Source organism: Mixophyes fleayi, chromosome 6 (genome assembly GCF_038048845.1).
Source record: "Mixophyes fleayi isolate aMixFle1 chromosome 6, aMixFle1.hap1, whole genome shotgun sequence".
Taxonomy (NCBI): Eukaryota; Metazoa; Chordata; class Amphibia; order Anura; family Limnodynastidae; genus Mixophyes; species Mixophyes fleayi.
The window spans coordinates 216,792,713-216,807,450 of NC_134407.1; the positions used below are offsets into that span (position 1 = coordinate 216,792,713).

The window sequence follows — 14,738 nt, forward strand, 5'->3', positions numbered from 1 at the left end:
CTCACCTTGGGGGAGCTGCACTCTGCCGCTAAATCCTTTAGGCCGGGCAGGACCCCGGGCAGTGATGGCCTCCCAGCCGAGCTCTATGTAGCGCTGTGGGACCTCATTGGCCCGGACCTGCTAGAGCTGTATGAGGAGATGGTGGTGGAGGGCAGGATGCCTCCTACTCTGAGAGAGGGCTTGATCACGATTTTGTACAAGCGCAAGGGAGAGAGATGTGACCTCAAAAATTGGAGGCCCATCTCCCTCCTGAACGTGGACTACAAGATTTTGGCCAAGGTACTAGCCAACAGGCTAAAGGTTGTCATTGGGCGAATTGTTCATCCTGATCAGACTTGTGGCATTCCTGGGAGAAGGATTGCAGACAGCCTTGCGCTGCTGAGGGACACGGTTCATTATATCAAAGACCGCCATGCACACGTGGCCCTGGTCAGTCTTGATCAGGAGAAGGCCTTTGATCGTGTCTCTCATGGTTTTATGCGTAAGGTTCTGTGCAGGTTTGGATTGGGTGATATGTTTTGTTCTTATGTTAACCTGATGTACCTTGATATTTACAGCTCGGTGTTGGTGAACGGCTGGAAGACTGACCCCTTCTCTGTACTGTCTGGGGTCAGACAAGGCTGCCCTCTTTCACCTCTCCTTTTTGTCTGTTGTATAGAGCTCTTTGCGATGTCCATCAGGCGAAACCCAGAGATCAGAGGGATCACCGCACCGGGTCCAGACCGACTAGAGGCCAAGTGTTCGCTCTACATGGACGACGTCACTGTCTTCTGCGCTGATCAGCGTTCGGTGGCAGCACTCGTCCAGACCTGCAACAACTTCGGCCAAGCTTCAGGGGCAAAAGTCAACTGCGGGAAGTCAGAGGCAATGCTGTTTGGTCAGTGGCACCTGTCATCCCCCGCTGCATTCCCCTTCACAATCAAGCCGGACTTCATCAAAATTCTTGGAGTTTGGTTCGGTGGAGAGGAGGCGGCCCTGAAGTGCTGGGAAGAGAGACTGGCAATAGTCCGGCAAAAGATTGGACTGTGGAGCCTCAGACTTCTTACCATCGAAGGGAAAGCACTGGTACTGCGCAATGAGATTCTTCCCGTTCTTCAGTACACGGCCCAAGCTTGGCCACCTCTTGCTGCCGTCTGTAAGACCATCACGAGGACAGTCTTTCACTTCATCTGGGGCTCCAAAATGGACAGAGTGAAGCGGTCTGTTATGTACAAGGAGCCCCACAAAGGTGGGAAAGGGATCCCTGATATCCCCACCATGCTGCGGGCCTTCTTTGTTTGCAACTGTATCCGCAGGACACTCCTTGAAAAGAACGTTTGCTCTGCTGGGAAGTCCATGTCACGCTTTTTCCTTCTTCCTCTTTGGAGGAAACTTGGTTGGGACAAGTGGGACAGCTCCTTCCCTTACAACTGGACTACACCTTGGTTTTACCTGGATGTTGGACAATTTGTGAGGGAGCACCATCTGGAGGGACTTAAACCAGACTTGTGGAAACCTAAAACTATCCACAAGCTCATCAGAGCTAAGGACATTATGGAGTCTGTTCCAGGGCTCCCTGTGGCCACGGCCAAACATGTTTGGGAGAATGTGGCCTCTAAGAGACTGACTAATGGACATAAGGACATTGCATGGATGGCCATTCAGGGGGGTTTGCCTCTCAGGACATTTATGCACTCCCGAAACCTGTGCAGATATGTTCACTGCCCCTTTTGTATTACCAAGAGGGAGACTGCTCAACATATCTTTTGGGACTGTCCCACTGCACAGGCATTGTTGGATGCCCTGGAACATGAACTTAAGGACAGTGTGCCCAGGACTTGCCTCTCATACCATTCGGTATTTTATGGATTATTTCCTGGGACTCACACCGTTGAGGCAATCCAGGAGGCCTGGCGCCTTATGAACTGTTTTAAGGACGCTATGTGGCTTGCCAGGAACCGCCTCATCTTGAAGCGGGAGAAGATGACCATCCAGGACTGTCGCAGGCTTATCCATAGCCTGTTAAGAGACTATAACACCCTTGACAGTCCTGAGGAAGATGAAGACGACGATTGATTGTAATTGATTGATTGTTGTCTCCTCTTCTCCTCCTCCCCATTGTGTCTATTTTCAATAAAAAACTTTGGTTTGTGCTCCCCTCCCCTTCCCCCTCCAACCCATTCCCCTTCACAGCATGAAGTATTATTGAATGTCATGTCTATTTATGCACCCTTCCCTTTGTGTCTGTCCTCAATAAAAACTTTTTGCTCGTGACTCCACCACCCTACCCCTCTTACCTACCTCCCCCTCACATCCAATGTTATTTTATTGCACTGTAATACACTGTAAAGTTTGAATGGTTAGTGCAGTACTTGATGTATATAGTGTAGGATGTCATGTCTTGTACTTTATGCCCTGTATTGTACTAAAACGTATGCATGATCATGTCTTACGGTGTACTGCGTACACTTGAATGAAATGTATGAACTGTGTTTTTTGTACTTTATACAAAATAAAGCTACTTTTTCAATCAAAAATCTGTTCTTATCAGTTTAATATCTGATACGCCCCCTATCTGGGGGCCATATATTAAATGGATTTTTAGAACAGGGAGATGGAAGAAGAGCTTGCTCTGTCCACTCCACGCATTGACCTGGTATTGCAGTACTTCCAGGACCGGTGCACTTCTCTTATCCAGTTATCAAAAAATAGAATCATGTCTCTTTTCAGCAACAAAAAAACATAAGAACAGATTTTTGTCTCCTGTGTCTTATTTCGTGTCAATTTATTGTGTCTTTTTGTTGTTTTGTTTCTTATCTCTTTTAGCAAACAAGCATTTGCAGATAAGAAGACCCTTTTCTTTGTCCAAAAGGATTACTGAATTGATCCAATTATTCCTTTAATGGAGCAACTTGTGATTTGCAAATTCAATTGGATCTCCGAATGAATGAAACTATTAATCTGACGTAGTGTGTCTCCCTCTTGTGGACCCAGTGACATAATAAAGGCAAGTGAGGATTATGACACACACCTTTTAGAACCCTGCTGCTGTTGCAGCATGCAGCTTCCTTTTCTATTTACTTGCCGGTGGCCCGAGAAACAATTGTGATGCACCTTGAAGTGCTGTTTCTGTGACATGCTGTGAATATTCCGAAAGAAGCTGGGCAGACAGTGTGATTAATTGCCTGGGGAGACGAGGACGGAACGGCAGGCCGACTAATCAGCGGGCGTCGTTGCACTTATGGTCAAGGGGAGGAGTTAATGCAAATTTTGCAGGCATCTCGTTTGAAAAGTCCTCGGCTCATGTGCGTGCCTTTGCAGACAGAGAGGTGTAAAGAGGGTCCCAGTGAAGGTGTCAGGCTTTTCAGGCTAGTCGGGCCTAGAATGTGCAGCAATGGAGTGTTGTGGGCCGCCGCTGAAGAAAGTATACGGCGTGTGGCGTGGCTGTCTCCTACAGTTGTCAGGCCTAGCCTGAGAAGCGGGCGCTTTCCTGGGTCCCTTTTCAGGTTATCGCTTCTCGGCCTTTTGGCTAAGATCAAGTGTAGTATCTGTTCTTATCAGTTTAATATCTGATACGCCCCCTATCTGGGGGCCATATATTAAATGGATTTTTAGAACAGGGAGATGGAAGAAGAGCTTGCTCTGTCCACTCCACGCATTGACCTGGTATTGCAGTACTTCCAGGACCGGTGCACTTCTCTTATCCAGTTATCAAAAAATAGAATCATGTCTCTTTTCAGCAACAAAAAAACATAAGAACAGATTTTTGTCTCCTGTGTCTTATTTCGTGTCAATTTATTGTGTCTTTTTGTTGTTTTGTTTCTTATCTCTTTTAGCAAACAAGCATTTGCAGATAAGAAGACCCTTTTCTTTGTCCAAAAGGATTACTGAATTGATCCAATTATTCCTTTAATGGAGCAACTTGTGATTTGCAAATTCAATTGGATCTCCGAATGAATGAAACTATTAATCTGACGTAGTGTGTCTCCCTCTTGTGGACCCAGTGACATAATAAAGGCAAGTGAGGATTATGACACACACCTTTTAGAACCCTGCTGCTGTTGCAGCATGCAGCTTCCTTTTCTATTTACTTGCCGGTGGCCCGAGAAACAATTGTGATGCACCTTGAAGTGCTGTTTCTGTGACATGCTGTGAATATTCCGAAAGAAGCTGGGCAGACAGTGTGATTAATTGCCTGGGGAGACGAGGACGGAACGGCAGGCCGACTAATCAGCGGGCGTCGTTGCACTTATGGTCAAGGGGAGGAGTTAATGCAAATTTTGCAGGCATCTCGTTTGAAAAGTCCTCGGCTCATGTGCGTGCCTTTGCAGACAGAGAGGTGTAAAGAGGGTCCCAGTGAAGGTGTCAGGCTTTTCAGGCTAGTCGGGCCTAGAATGTGCAGCAATGGAGTGTTGTGGGCCGCCGCTGAAGAAAGTATACGGCGTGTGGCGTGGCTGTCTCCTACAGTTGTCAGGCCTAGCCTGAGAAGCGGGCGCTTTCCTGGGTCCCTTTTCAGGTTATCGCTTCTCGGCCTTTTGGCTAAGATCAAGTGTAGTATCTGTTCTTATCAGTTTAATATCTGATACGCCCCCTATCTGGGGGCCATATATTAAATGGATTTTTAGAACAGGGAGATGGAAGAAGAGCTTGCTCTGTCCACTCCACGCATTGACCTGGTATTGCAGTACTTCCAGGACCGGTGCACTTCTCTTATCCAGTTATCAAAAAATAGAATCATGTCTCTTTTCAGCAACAAAAAAACATAAGAACAGATTTTTGTCTCCTGTGTCTTATTTCGTGTCAATTTATTGTGTCTTTTTGTTGTTTTGTTTCTTATCTCTTTTAGCAAACAAGCATTTGCAGATAAGAAGACCCTTTTCTTTGTCCAAAAGGATTACTGAATTGATCCAATTATTCCTTTAATGGAGCAACTTGTGATTTGCAAATTCAATTGGATCTCCGAATGAATGAAACTATTAATCTGACGTAGTGTGTCTCCCTCTTGTGGACCCAGTGACATAATAAAGGCAAGTGAGGATTATGACACACACCTTTTAGAACCCTGCTGCTGTTGCAGCATGCAGCTTCCTTTTCTATTTACTTGCCGGTGGCCCGAGAAACAATTGTGATGCACCTTGAAGTGCTGTTTCTGTGACATGCTGTGAATATTCCGAAAGAAGCTGGGCAGACAGTGTGATTAATTGCCTGGGGAGACGAGGACGGAACGGCAGGCCGACTAATCAGCGGGCGTCGTTGCACTTATGGTCAAGGGGAGGAGTTAATGCAAATTTTGCAGGCATCTCGTTTGAAAAGTCCTCGGCTCATGTGCGTGCCTTTGCAGACAGAGAGGTGTAAAGAGGGTCCCAGTGAAGGTGTCAGGCTTTTCAGGCTAGTCGGGCCTAGAATGTGCAGCAATGGAGTGTTGTGGGCCGCCGCTGAAGAAAGTATACGGCGTGTGGCGTGGCTGTCTCCTACAGTTGTCAGGCCTAGCCTGAGAAGCGGGCGCTTTCCTGGGTCCCTTTTCAGGTTATCGCTTCTCGGCCTTTTGGCTAAGATCAAGTGTAGTATCTGTTCTTATCAGCTTACCAACTACCCGGTGGAGGTTATGCTGAGTGTGGCTCATCCGATAGCGCACTCTAACATTGGTGAGGGGCTGATGTAGACTCTGCTGCATGGTGCACTTGTCTCTCTCCTGCCCAAAACCCAGAGGACATACCTGAGTGTGGCTCATCCGATAGCACACTCTAACCCTGGTGAGGAACTGTTTGAGACTTGTGTTACCCGATCAAAGCCGGCCAGGAGCAAGAAGACCGACCCCGGGGAAGAAGCGCTGCCGACCCCCCCTGCCTGCCGGGAAGAAGACGCCGGGAGCACCTCCGGCTGAAGAAGCCCTCCTCTCCTCGGGCCCTGCTCCACTGGAAGAAGCGCCTCCTCTTCAGCGGAAGCCCCTGCTCCTCTCTACCCAGCGGGAGGACATCTGCACTGCCCCCTCCACCCCGGACGACCAGCCTCTCTACCCCAGGAAGAGCCAGGACGATGGCCTCAGCTACCCCAGCTCCTGCCTCCACCCCTGCTCCTGCCCCTGGGAAGAAGGGAGGAAAGAACACCGCCCCGAAGCCTCTCCCCGTGGCCGGAACCTCTGCCTCCACCGCCCCTGCTGCTACCGGACAAGGCCAGCCCAACCAGGACACCCCCCAGAAGACCCCCACCCTGGAACCCTGGATGAGGCAGACCGTGGTCCTGAAGCTGAAGGAAGTGGAAGGAAGGGTCCCAGACATGACGGCCGAGACCTTCGGCAAGAAGATGATCCTGGACCAGGGCTTCTCCAAGGCTGAAACCCTCAGCGTGCAGAATTACCTGAAAGGGATATGGTACATCACCTTCGCCTCCATTGCCATCTGCAAGAGGTACTGGGAGGCAGTGAAGACTGCGAGACCGGAGTCTCCCTTCTCCCGCTTCGTGGGGAACTGCCCCATCCAGAGAGAGGAGAGAAGAGTCACGGTCTCCATGAGAAATCCTCACACCCCTGGTAAGGACATCGCTACCTTCCTGAGCCGCTTCTGCTCCGTGGTCAAGGACCCCTCCAAGATCCTGGATGTCAACGGCTTCTGGACAGGCAAGTGGTCCATTATCATCAGACTGAGGAAAGACAGCACGGCAACTGACGGACTCCAACACCTGCCATCAAGCTTTGCCCTGGGCGGCTCTGCCGGCCTCCTCCACTATGCCGATCAGCCGAGGAACTGCAGAAAATGCGGGGAAGCTGACCACATGGCGAGAAGCTGCAAGGTCTCAGCCTGCAGGAACTGCAAGGTGGCGGGGCACGAGTCCAAGGATTGCCCAAGAAAATTGTCCTGCAACCTCTGCGGCCTGGCCAGCCACATCTACAGGGACTGCCCCCAGAGGGCCAGATCCTACGCTGCAGCTGCCGGGATTGGACTGCCGGAAAGCGGACCTGCCCCTGCCCTGCAGCCCAAGCCAGCCCAGAGGAAGCAACAGAAGCCCACACCGCAGCCAAGAGCTGGTAAGATATCTCCCACCCCTGTTGTGACAGCACCCCCCTCCCTCCCCGCTGTCACAACACCCCCCCCCCCCTGCAGTAGCACTAACCCCCTCCACCGCTACTGCAGCTCCCTCCCTTTCCCTGGAGGATTTCCCCCCCCTCCTCCCTCTTGTGTCTGCAGGTGATGAGAAGAAACAAAGGAGGAAGCGGAAAGAGCTGGACAGCCCAGCTGGCGACTCTGACCCTTCCAAGAAAAAGGCAATCGAGCTGGAAGAGGACCCTCTCCCGTCAGAGGGGGCCCTGGTAGAGATGGTGGATGAGCTGCTGGATTCTGAGCAGGAGGAGGAAGAATTCCTACAACTGCCCCAAATCTGCCTATTCGACCAGCTAGAGGAGAAAGGTCTGCTCCCACCCGAAGGGGACACGGGCAGACCGGACCAAGTCCCACCGGACAAGGAGGGTAACTGATGTATTGACTGTGCTAACTCTCTTTTTTCTCCCAACTAATGGCTAACTTTTCTCTTTTTACCATTAATGTGAGGAGTGTGAAGGATAAGATTAGACGTCAGTCTGTGTTTACCTTTCTTGACAGTCAGAAATGTGATGTTTACATGTTGCAGGAATGTTCTCTCCCTTTCTCTAGTTCCTACAGGCATCTGGGGAGGCAGTGGTCTCACGGGCCCTCCTATTGGTCTGGGGGGAGTGACTGTAAGTCTGCAGGGGTCGCCATTCTTATCAGGGGAAGCCTCTTCACATTAGATTCCGTTCAGGAGTTTGTCTGCGGCAGATTGCTTATCGTAGATGGCTCCTGGGCGGGTGAGCCTATCAGGCTTATCTGTGTGTATGCATCCCCGGGTAAGAATGAGCGTTTGGAGCTTTTCCAGACCCTGCGGGCCCAGCTCGCAACCACCAGGGCGGTAGTGATGGCTGGGGACTTTAACTGTCCTATAGAGGAAGATGGTAGGAGTTCTTGTACTAATGCTAAACTTGATGTTTCTTCCAGGTTGTTGCAGGAGATGGTAGCCGAAGCATCCTTGCGGGATGCAGTGGGATCTATGGGGGCCGGCTCTGTGAATTATACTTGGAGCCGCCCCGATGGCTCAGTGCGTTCCCGGATTGACTTTGTGTTTACATCGAGAGCGGTAAGACAAAACAGGCATGTCATGGTTCCCTGCTTTTTCTCTGATCATAGGGCCATTCTCTTTGAAGGTGTTCTGGGTCACGGGTTCCCTCCCGGCCCTGGCTCTTGGAAGCTGAACTGCGCTCTGCTGGGAAAGGAAGAGGTGATGGTTGAGCTGAGGGATGCCTATGTAATGTGGAAAAATGACAAAATGTATTTTGACTGTATGTCTAACTGGTGGGAGTATGTCAAGGGCAAGTTTCGCAGTTTCTTTCAGGCTAAAGGCCGCCAACAGGCGTGTGAGAGGAAGAGGAACTTCAGGAGACTTCAGCGTCAGCTGCAGTCCCTGCTGGATCTCCAACTCTGCGGCTGGGATGTGAAGGATGATCTGGCTGAGGCCAAAGGGGGCCTGAAAAGGCACTTCGAGGAAGAGGCCAATCGCATCATCTTCCGTTCCAAGGTGGAGAATCTGGAGAAGGGTGAGAAATGTAATTCTTTCTTTTTCAGAAAACTCCACTCCGGCCACACGCCCCTGACTGAGCTGCGGGACGAGTCTGGCACCCCCAGGAGGGGGAAGGAGGGCGTCATGGGAGTCGTCTCAGACTACTACGGCAAACTCTACTCCCCTAAGACTACAGACGACGACGCAGCTGAATCTTTCCTGTCAGGTATCACTAACCCTATTGATCCTACAGGTAGGGCAGCTATGGATGCCCCCCTCACCTTGGGGGAGCTGCACTCTGCCGCTAAATCCTTTAGGCCGGGCAGGACCCCGGGCAGTGATGGCCTCCCAGCCGAGCTCTATGTAGCGCTGTGGGACCTCATTGGCCCGGACCTGCTAGAGCTGTATGAGGAGATGGTGGTGGAGGGCAGGATGCCTCCTACTCTGAGAGAGGGCTTGATCACGATTTTGTATAAGCGCAAGGGAGAGAGATGTGACCTCAAAAATTGGAGGCCCATCTCCCTCCTGAACGTGGACTACAAGATTTTGGCCAAGGTACTAGCCAACAGGCTAAAGGTTGTCATTGGGCGAATTGTTCATCCTGATCAGACTTGTGGCATTCCTGGTAGAAGGATTGCAGACAGCCTTGCGCTGCTGAGGGACACGGTTCATTATATCAAAGACCGCCACGCACATGTGGCCCTGGTCAGTCTTGATCAGGAGAAGGCCTTTGATCGTGTCTCTCATGGTTTTATGCGTAAGGTTCTGTGCAGGTTTGGATTGGGTGATATGTTTTGTTCTTATGTTAACCTGATGTACCTTGATATTTACAGCTCTGTGTTGGTGAACGGCTGGAAGACTGACCCCTTCTCTGTACTGTCTGGGGTCAGACAAGGCTGCCCTCTTTCACCTCTCCTTTTTGTCTGTTGTATAGAGCTCTTTGCGATGTCCATCAGGCGAAACCCAGAGATCAGAGGGATCACCGCACCGGGTCCAGACCGACTAGAGGCCAAGTGTTCGCTCTACATGGACGACGTCACTGTCTTCTGCGCTGATCAGCGTTCGGTGGCAGCACTCGTCCAGACCTGCAACAACTTCGGCCAAGCTTCAGGGGCAAAAGTCAACTGCGGGAAGTCAGAGGCAATGCTGTTTGGTCAGTGGCACCTGTCATCCCCCGCTGCATTCCCCTTCACAATCAAGCCGGACTTCATCAAAATTCTTGGAGTTTGGTTCGGTGGAGAGGAGGCGGCCCTGAAGTGCTGGGAAGAGAGACTGGCAACAGTCCGGCAAAAGATTGGACTGTGGAGCCTCAGACTTCTTACCATCGAAGGGAAAGCACTGGTACTGCGCAACGAGATTCTTCCCGTTCTTCAGTACACGGCCCAAGCTTGGCCACCTCTTGCTGCCGTCTGTAAGACCATCACGAGGACAGTCTTTCACTTCATCTGGGGCTCCAAAATGGACAGAGTGAAGCGGTCTGTTATGTACAAGGAGCCCCACAAAGGTGGGAAAGGGATCCCTGATATCCCCACCATGCTGCGGGCCTTCTTTGTTTGCAACTGTATCCGCAGGACACTCCTTGAAAAGAACGTTTGCTCTGCCGGGAAGTCCATGTCACGCTTTTTCCTTCTTCCTCTTTGGAGGAAACTTGGTTGGGACAAGTGGGACAGCTCCTTCCCTTACAACTGGACTACACCTTGGTTTTACCTGGATGTTGGACAATTTGTGAGGGAGCACCATCTGGAGGGACTTAAACCAGACTTGTGGAAACCTAAAACTATCCACAAGCTCATCAGAGCTAAGGACATTATGGAGTCTGTTCCAGGGCTCCCTGTGGCCACGGCCAAACATGTTTGGGAGAATGTGGCCTCTAAGAGACTGACTAATGGACATAAAGACATTGCATGGATGGCCATTCAGGGGGGCTTGCCTCTCAGGACATTTATGCACTCCCGGAACCTGTGCAGATATGTTCACTGCCCCTTTTGTATTACCAAGAGGGAGACTGCTCAACATATCTTTTGGGACTGTCCCACTGCACAGGCATTGTTGGATGCCCTGGAACATGAACTTAAGGACAGTGTGCCCAGGACTTGCCTTTCATACCATTCGGTATTTTATGGATTATTTCCTGGGACTCACACCGTTGAGGCAATCCAGGAGGCCTGGCGCCTTATGAACTGTTTTAAGGACGCTATGTGGCTTGCCAGGAACCGCCTCATCTTGAAGCGGGAGAAGATGACCATCCAGGACTGTCGCAGGCTTATCCATAGCCTGTTAAGAGACTATAACACCCTTGACAGTCCTGAGGAAGATGAAGACGACGATTGATTGTAATTGATTGATTGTTGTCTCCTCTTCTCCTCCTCCCCATTGTGTCTATTTTCAATAAAAAACTTTGGTTTGTGCTCCCCTCCCTTTCCCCCTCCAACCCATTCCCCTTCACAGCATGAAGTATTATTGAATGTCATGTCTATTTATGCACCCTTCCCCTTGTGTCTGTCCTCAATAAAAACTTTTTGCTCGTGACCCCATCACCCTACCCCTCTTACCTACCTCCCCCTCACATCCAATGTTATTTTATTGCACTGTAATACACTGTAAAGTTTGAATGGTTAGTGCAGTACTTGATGTATATAGTGTAGGATGTCATGTCTTGTACTTTATGCCCTGTATTGTACTAAAACGTATGCATGATCATGTCTTACGGTGTACTGCGTACACTTGAATGAAATGTATGAACTGTGTTTTTTGTACTTTATACAAAATAAAGCTACTTTTTCAATCAAAAAATCTGTTCTTATCAGTTTAATATCTGATACGCCCCCTATCTGGGGGCCATATATTAAATGGATTTTTAGAACAGGGAGATGGAAGAAGAGCTTGCTCTGTCCACTCCACGCATTGACCTGGTATTGCAGTACTTCCAGGACCGGTGCACTTCTCTTATCCAGTTATCAAAAAATAGAATCATGTCTCTTTTCAGCAACAAAAAAACATAAGAACAGATTTTTGTCTCCTGTGTCTTATTTCGTGTCAATTTATTGTGTCTTTTTGTTGTTTTGTTTCTTATCTCTTTTAGCAAACAAGCATTTGCAGATAAGAAGACCCTTTTCTTTGTCCAAAAGGATTACTGAATTGATCCAATTATTCCTTTAATGGAGCAACTTGTGATTTGCAAATTCAATTGGATCTCCGAATGAATGAAACTATTAATCTGACGTAGTGTGTCTCCCTCTTGTGGACCCAGTGACATAATAAAGGCAAGTGAGGATTATGACACACACCTTTTAGAACCCTGCTGCTGTTGCAGCATGCAGCTTCCTTTTCTATTTACTTGCCGGTGGCCCGAGAAACAATTGTGATGCACCTTGAAGTGCTGTTTCTGTGACATGCTGTGAATATTCCGAAAGAAGCTGGGCAGACAGTGTGATTAATTGCCTGGGGAGACGAGGACGGAACGGCAGGCCGACTAATCAGCGGGCGTCGTTGCACTTATGGTCAAGGGGAGGAGTTAATGCAAATTTTGCAGGCATCTCGTTTGAAAAGTCCTCGGCTCATGTGCGTGCCTTTGCAGACAGAGAGGTGTAAAGAGGGTCCCAGTGAAGGTGTCAGGCTTTTCAGGCTAGTCGGGCCTAGAATGTGCAGCAATGGAGTGTTGTGGGCCGCCGCTGAAGAAAGTATACGGCGTGTGGCGTGGCTGTCTCCTACAGTTGTCAGGCCTAGCCTGAGAAGCGGGCGCTTTCCTGGGTCCCTTTTCAGGTTATCGCTTCTCGGCCTTTTGGCTAAGATCAAGTGTAGTATCTGTTCTTATCAGTTTAATATCTGATACGCCCCCTATCTGGGGGCCATATATTAAATGGATTTTTAGAACAGGGAGATGGAAGAAGAGCTTGCTCTGTCCACTCCACGCATTGACCTGGTATTGCAGTACTTCCAGGACCGGTGCACTTCTCTTATCCAGTTATCAAAAAATAGAATCATGTCTCTTTTCAGCAACAAAAAAACATAAGAACAGATTTTTGTCTCCTGTGTCTTATTTCGTGTCAATTTATTGTGTCTTTTTGTTGTTTTGTTTCTTATCTCTTTTAGCAAACAAGCATTTGCAGATAAGAAGACCCTTTTCTTTGTCCAAAAGGATTACTGAATTGATCCAATTATTCCTTTAATGGAGCAACTTGTGATTTGCAAATTCAATTGGATCTCCGAATGAATGAAACTATTAATCTGACGTAGTGTGTCTCCCTCTTGTGGACCCAGTGACATAATAAAGGCAAGTGAGGATTATGACACACACCTTTTAGAACCCTGCTGCTGTTGCAGCATGCAGCTTCCTTTTCTATTTACTTGCCGGTGGCCCGAGAAACAATTGTGATGCACCTTGAAGTGCTGTTTCTGTGACATGCTGTGAATATTCCGAAAGAAGCTGGGCAGACAGTGTGATTAATTGCCTGGGGAGACGAGGACGGAACGGCAGGCCGACTAATCAGCGGGCGTCGTTGCACTTATGGTCAAGGGGAGGAGTTAATGCAAATTTTGCAGGCATCTCGTTTGAAAAGTCCTCGGCTCATGTGCGTGCCTTTGCAGACAGAGAGGTGTAAAGAGGGTCCCAGTGAAGGTGTCAGGCTTTTCAGGCTAGTCGGGCCTAGAATGTGCAGCAATGGAGTGTTGTGGGCCGCCGCTGAAGAAAGTATACGGCGTGTGGCGTGGCTGTCTCCTACAGTTGTCAGGCCTAGCCTGAGAAGCGGGCGCTTTCCTGGGTCCCTTTTCAGGTTATCGCTTCTCGGCCTTTTGGCTAAGATCAAGTGTAGTATCTGTTCTTATCAGTTTAATATCTGATACGCCCCCTATCTGGGGGCCATATATTAAATGGATTTTTAGAACAGGGAGATGGAAGAAGAGCTTGCTCTGTCCACTCCACGCATTGACCTGGTATTGCAGTACTTCCAGGACCGGTGCACTTCTCTTATCCAGTTATCAAAAAATAGAATCATGTCTCTTTTCAGCAACAAAAAAACATAAGAACAGATTTTTGTCTCCTGTGTCTTATTTCGTGTCAATTTATTGTGTCTTTTTGTTGTTTTGTTTCTTATCTCTTTTAGCAAACAAGCATTTGCAGATAAGAAGACCCTTTTCTTTGTCCAAAAGGATTACTGAATTGATCCAATTATTCCTTTAATGGAGCAACTTGTGATTTGCAAATTCAATTGGATCTCCGAATGAATGAAACTATTAATCTGACGTAGTGTGTCTCCCTCTTGTGGACCCAGTGACATAATAAAGGCAAGTGAGGATTATGACACACACCTTTTAGAACCCTGCTGCTGTTGCAGCATGCAGCTTCCTTTTCTATTTACTTGCCGGTGGCCCGAGAAACAATTGTGATGCACCTTGAAGTGCTGTTTCTGTGACATGCTGTGAATATTCCGAAAGAAGCTGGGCAGACAGTGTGATTAATTGCCTGGGGAGACGAGGACGGAACGGCAGGCCGACTAATCAGCGGGCGTCGTTGCACTTATGGTCAAGGGGAGGAGTTAATGCAAATTTTGCAGGCATCTCGTTTGAAAAGTCCTCGGCTCATGTGCGTGCCTTTGCAGACAGAGAGGTGTAAAGAGGGTCCCAGTGAAGGTGTCAGGCTTTTCAGGCTAGTCGGGCCTAGAATGTGCAGCAATGGAGTGTTGTGGGCCGCCGCTGAAGAAAGTATACGGCGTGTGGCGTGGCTGTCTCCTACAGTTGTCAGGCCTAGCCTGAGAAGCGGGCGCTTTCCTGGGTCCCTTTTCAGGTTATCGCTTCTCGGCCTTTTGGCTAAGATCAAGTGTAGTATCTGTTCTTATCAGTTTAATATCTGATACGCCCCCTATCTGGGGGCCATATATTAAATGGATTTTTAGAACAGGGAGATGGAAGAAGAGCTTGCTCTGTCCACTCCACGCATTGACCTGGTATTGCAGTACTTCCAGGACCGGTGCACTTCTCTTATCCAGTTATCAAAAAATAGAATCATGTCTCTTTTCAGCAACAAAAAAACATAAGAACAGATTTTTGTCTCCTGTGTCTTATTTCGTGTCAATTTATTGTGTCTTTTTGTTGTTTTGTTTCTTATCTCTTTTAGCAAACAAGCATTTGCAGATAAGAAGACCCTTTTCTTTGTCCAAAAGGATTACTGAATTGATCCAATTATTCCTTTAATGGAG

General features: G+C 48.8%; 5 non-coding genes and 3 pseudogenes across 5 annotated transcripts; all 8 read left to right on the forward strand.

Moving 5' to 3' along the window:
- Positions 1-2,497: 2,497 nt before the first annotated feature.
- On the forward strand, positions 2,498-2,669 carry LOC142095870 (U2 spliceosomal RNA; annotated as a pseudogene).
- Positions 2,670-3,488: 819 nt separating this feature from the next.
- LOC142095744 (U2 spliceosomal RNA) lies at positions 3,489-3,679 on the forward strand. Its single transcript, XR_012677927.1, has one exon. It is a non-coding gene; the product is annotated as a U2 spliceosomal RNA (small nuclear RNA).
- An 819-nt stretch (positions 3,680-4,498) lies between these two features.
- LOC142095745 (U2 spliceosomal RNA) lies at positions 4,499-4,689 on the forward strand. Its single transcript, XR_012677928.1, has one exon. It is a non-coding gene; the product is annotated as a U2 spliceosomal RNA (small nuclear RNA).
- Positions 4,690-5,508: 819 nt separating this feature from the next.
- On the forward strand, positions 5,509-5,665 carry LOC142095952 (U2 spliceosomal RNA; annotated as a pseudogene).
- A 5,652-nt stretch (positions 5,666-11,317) lies between these two features.
- Positions 11,318-11,490, forward strand: LOC142095854 (U2 spliceosomal RNA; annotated as a pseudogene).
- An 819-nt stretch (positions 11,491-12,309) lies between these two features.
- Positions 12,310-12,500, forward strand: LOC142095746 (U2 spliceosomal RNA). The gene has a single exon (XR_012677929.1). It is a non-coding gene; the product is annotated as a U2 spliceosomal RNA (small nuclear RNA).
- An 819-nt stretch (positions 12,501-13,319) lies between these two features.
- LOC142095747 (U2 spliceosomal RNA) lies at positions 13,320-13,510 on the forward strand. The gene has a single exon (XR_012677930.1). It is a non-coding gene; the product is annotated as a U2 spliceosomal RNA (small nuclear RNA).
- Positions 13,511-14,329: 819 nt separating this feature from the next.
- On the forward strand, positions 14,330-14,520 carry LOC142095748 (U2 spliceosomal RNA). Its single transcript, XR_012677931.1, has one exon. It is a non-coding gene; the product is annotated as a U2 spliceosomal RNA (small nuclear RNA).
- Positions 14,521-14,738: the final 218 nt, after the last annotated feature.